This window comes from Lutra lutra, chromosome 1 (genome assembly GCF_902655055.1).
Source record: "Lutra lutra chromosome 1, mLutLut1.2, whole genome shotgun sequence".
Taxonomy (NCBI): domain Eukaryota; kingdom Metazoa; phylum Chordata; class Mammalia; order Carnivora; family Mustelidae; genus Lutra; species Lutra lutra.
The window spans coordinates 14,925,519-14,930,995 of record NC_062278.1 but is presented as its reverse complement, the minus strand read 5'-3'; positions in this window follow the sequence as shown (position 1 = coordinate 14,930,995).

Below are 5,477 nucleotides of genomic sequence, written 5' to 3'. Positions count from 1 at the left end.
CATATTTGTAATGCAGGAGGAAATCACAGTGTCCTCAGGAGAAGGAAAATTGACATAATGGACTAGACTTACAACTTTCAGGATTTATTGCAGATAACTATGTTTACTTGGTCACCACTTGCTACTTGGGTAGCTAAATTCCATAGCTTAGAGGAAAGGAGCTAATCTGAAATGCTTGAAAACTTTGAATAAGTTCACTGCAGAGTGATATACTTCTTTTCTGAAAGAACACTATACCTATAATTATTAGCTTAGGAACATGTAAAAAAAATAGCTTTCATTTTTCAATTACTGAATTGTTGACAGCTGGTGGCAATAATTTTGTCAAGTTTATTATTTAAATATTTGGCCTTCAAGGCTTTAAACAATTAGAAATTTTCTTTTTCTTTATTATTATTTTTAAAAGGTTTATTTATTTGAGAGAGCAAGAGCATGAGTGAGCAGGGTGAGGGGCAGAGGGAGAGAGAGAATCCCAAACAAACTCCATGCTAAGCACAGACCCCAATGAGGGCTGATTTTACAACCCTGGGATCATGACCTGAGCTGAAACCAAGAGTCAGATGCTCAATTGACTGAGCCACCCAGACACCCTTGTACTTTTTTAAAAATCATTTTTATAAAGTCTAGTAAAAACCAGATGAATGTGTGGAACAAAGTACATTTTGGCATCTCAAATTTTTTCTCCAATTTCATTTCTCTAAACACTTTATATTTTTAGTGACATTTACATAGGCTATGACTTATCAAGGGTGATGCTTACCATTTTGGAGTTCTTCTTCTCATAAAATTTTAAGTAACAAAGTAGATATTTTAATGTGTCTTTATGAGGTGTGATAAATTTTCTATACAGCTTTAAAGACTCATGATCTATATAACATGACCTATATAACACATATATATATATAATATATATAATATAACATATAATAATAATAATGTGCTATTATTATATGTTATATATATTATATAGCATATGTAACATATAACAAAATATAAGATATTTTAATGTGTCTTTATGAGGTGTGATAAGTTTTCTATACAGCTTTAAAGATTCATGATCTATATAACATGATCTATATAACATATATATAATATATTATATAACATAATAATAACATGTTATAACATGTTATAATAATATGTATATTATATATTAGATTATATGTAGATATAAATATATAAATGTATATTTTTATATATAACTTTATATATAACTAACTATATATAACATGAAATAAATTTAATAGATTAAATTTAAATTAAATTAAAATCTATTAAATAAATTTAATAGATTTAAAAATAAAAAGAATCTTTAAAGTTTATTTTGTTTAATGCAAATACTAGTATAACAAGCAAGTTTATAAGACTAGAATATGTTTAGAGTTAATCTCTATAATTCTGCCTTATATTATTATTTAGAATTTATATTGGTTAGCTCAAAAATAATGTAGTATTCTTAAAGTTATGTCGCTTATGTATTTTCTCCTATTTTTGTAATAGTTATTTTATTCCCATATGTAACTATTTTAATGTTTTTCATTCAATATTATCAAACAACAGTATTCACAAAAATCATTTATTTTTCTCATGCAGTAATAATCATTATAGTTTATGAACAAGAGACTTGAAATATTAAAAAAATAAGATTTTTTTAGGTCAGATCATAACTAGAATATTTACCAAATTTATATGGGAAGAGTCAGATATTACTAACAAATCTAAATAAAATGCCTTGTTCACATTCCTAATGCTTTCTCTGATTAAGATTTTGTGATCACATATGCTATCATGGATCATTACTCATGCAAAAATCAGACCAGGTAGGCAGAATGGCACTGAAATAGGCATCCAGATTTTCAAACTTCTGAATGTTGAGACTAAAAGTGAACCTAAGAGTAGATTCTGGCCAAATCTGTGACCAAAGTCAAGCCTTCTGTGATCCTCTAATGAGGATCTAAAACATTAATGAAGTATGTATTTTAAAAATTGTGTTCAGAAACATCTAATTCAACCTAGGAACTAACTACATATACTCTGATACCAGGATCATGGCAAAATTAGTAACTCCCCTAGGTCAAGATTAATTTGAATCTAGCATACCTCTAGATATACTAAATATATCTACCAATACTTCATGTGGATGTATCAAAAAGTTGGTTGCATTACTGAATATAGTTTGAGCTAGATTTTCTGCTACTTGAATAGTAAAAGAATCATAATAGAAGGGAAGATTTTGCAAATGTAAAACATTATGGTAATAAAATAATATAGGACACAGAGCTTATAATTAAAATCAAAAGGGAATTTGTTCTTTAGTTAAGATATTTTATTCATAAAGTTACAGGGGCATACTCACCCTCAGGGGAAAGTAAAATTAAATGGACATTCTTGCCTATAAGGGAAAATAACACATTTTCTTTAGGATTTGGGGAGATGGGAAGGTAAAGCCTAGATTACCGATTAATTGATGCCCTTTTTTTTTAATTTTAAGAATTTCACCTATGTAAAATCTTTCTAATATATAGCAATGTTAAAGGAAATAATTAGAAAGGGCAAGATATCTCATGTCAAGCAAGAATGAGAAACCACCATAACCCCAGATCTGAAGAGCAAGAATGAAGTGGGAATAGTTAATAGAACCTGGTGAAACCTATAGGCTAAAAGAGGGTTGCCTGACAGGAGCTAAGGTTTTAGCTGAAGGAATGTAGCCACTGCCAAACTAAAGAGGGGATCTAGACAATTAGAGATGCCAAGTTGTCCAGTGAAATGGTTACTTCCTTTTCATCAGCTCCAGTCAGCATGGCCAATGTGATGGGCTAGAGTGATGTCCAGTAGAAGAGAAAGGCAATAAGTTCCCTGCACTCTAGACTATAACAGAAGGCTGGAGAGTTGATAGAACCTTGAGGTGGGATTGTAAAGGTTGTACTTCTAGTCCTGCTAGGAGAATGCCAAATGTTTCTGATGATTTATTGCTAAGAGAAAAATCATTTAACTGATCAATGGATTCCTATTAGGTGCTGGGATGTGTTCATTTGGTCCATTAACAACAACAACAACAACACATATCAGGAACTGCAGCTGCATTGGAATCACAATCTGATAAAATTTACACTAATCTATTTTATTCTTCAAGATCTGTCTTCTGTGCAGGCCAGTTGGGAAAGTTAAATAGAGATATGGTAGGATGTATCATCCCTGAATCTTCCAAGTTCTTGATGGGGGACTTAATGGAAATGCAGTATAGCTTTTAGTTTACTGTCTTGATAGGTAGAGGCAGTCCCGGGGGCTTCCACCTAGATTTTCCAATTATAATACCCCTCATTCTACAGGTCAAGAAACCAATGTAGGCATTCTACCAGTTGCTCAGTACTTCTATTTCAACAATGTAATCCAGAACTAGAAAATAACCATGGATTTTATTTGGGAACCTCTTTAGCTTACTGATATAACTAAGCCCAAACTCCACTAATCAACTCACTTCCAAATAGTTCCATTCTAACAAGTAGACCACAATGACATTTTAGATCTCTAGTTGTTAGCTGAATCAAAGCCAGTGCCCACTAATCACTGAAATCCTAGTTCTTTTCTCTTCCCTGTTGCACTGCTAAATGTCTGATGTTCCTTTTGGGAGATGCTAGGAAAGGTATTTGTAGCATTCCATTTCAGTAGTATAGTGGGGCCCTTCCTTGGGGTGACTCAGTTTCTCCTTTATTCAAGGGACGCTGGAACTATGAGGTAATTCAGGACTGAGAATTGTTTGATGGTATGTGACTCCCTATTGTGCTGATTTAAATCAATCTGCTGTTCCGCAGACTTAGAGCTTTTCCACTTACACAAATCAAGTAAGACTTTAAATAGCTACCCTCCTATTTAATTCTTAAGGACACAATGACCAATTAACTAATGTCAATATTCTCTGCAGGTCAAGCCATTCTGATTACTGATTTTTCTCTGATGTTCAATACAATAACTATGCCTGCCTTTGCCCTGATTACGGAATGCCAACACTTGGCCCATACTACTCCAAGACACATTATCCCCATTGAATTTAGAGAACTTGGTTTGGTAGTAGCAACTTATTCTCTCAATCTTGAGGAGCAGAGAATAACTACTACAGAAGCCTTCACGGAGGCTCACCAGTGTATTTCTCAAAGCCATAGTAAAGCTAGTGTTCTCTGGAAACTCTTACAAAACATAGTTAAAGGATGGGTGAGTAGATCCCACAATAAACCAACTTCAGCATTCTCATTTCCCTAAGCCTGTGGATATCATATAATCTAATAATTTCACTCTTATGTACATACCCAAAGGAAATGGAGATACACATTCACACAAAAAGTGGTACACACATGTACATAGCATTATTCATAACAACCAGTAAGTTGAAATAATCCAAATGTCTGTTAATTGATGAGTGCATAAATAAAACGTGCTATAGCCACAGAAGGGAATATTACTCAGCAACAGACAGTAATAAAGACCTGATGCATGCTACAACACGGAGGAGCTTTGGGAACAATATACTAAGTGAACGAATCCAGTCAAAAAGGATCATGTAGTTCTATGATTCCATTTATATGAAATGTCCAAAATAGGTAAATCTTTAGAGATAGACAGTAGACTATTGGCTTCCTAGTGCTCCGGGAGAGGGAGAGAGGGATGGAAGAATTGGCGGGATGGTAGCTAAGGAGCTGGGGTTTCATTCTGGGGTCATGACAGTATTTAAAAATCTATTGTAATTGTGGCACAACTCTGTGAATATACTAAAAGTCAATGAAGTACACATACTTTGAGGGAATTGCATGGCAATTGGGCTATACCTCAATTAAGCTATAAGCAAACCAGGTGGTGAGGGTGGGTCTAATGAAGAAGATTCTCCACCAGGAAATTAACCTCATTGGAGGTGATTATAGGTTTTTCAGACAAGGGGATACAATCTCATCCAATAGGGAAGAAAAGTCTGCTTCCACTGGAAAAGAGGCTTTACCAAATCGAGGTTAAGGTCTTCAATCTCATCAGAAACCGTCTATATGACCCCATTTAATTTTCTTCAATGGCCCTACACATTTAATGCGCTAAATTTAACACAAGACATACTATGAGATTAAAAAAAAAAATGTTTTTAAAAATCTTAACCTTGGAGTTCCAGGGAATAAGGGTTTCTTTTAGGGTAGTCACGGAGGCTTTATGATTTATAATTGGACTTTTATCTGGGCAGTTAAAGCCCTGAGCTCATCATTATCTTTTTCTTAGGTCTCCAGCATATTTAAAAGCAACCAACCAGACCCAAAGTTTTTATACTCTTTAATCCCCCTAAGATATTCTATAGCCGCAGCTGATTTGTCATACAGAGACTTGCCTTCTAAAGACACTTGATCATAAGTGATTATAGTTGATAATTCACATATTATTTGACACTGAATGCCATGGACTACCAGTTTACTATTTATCACAGCAATAAAGAAATTAATATCTTT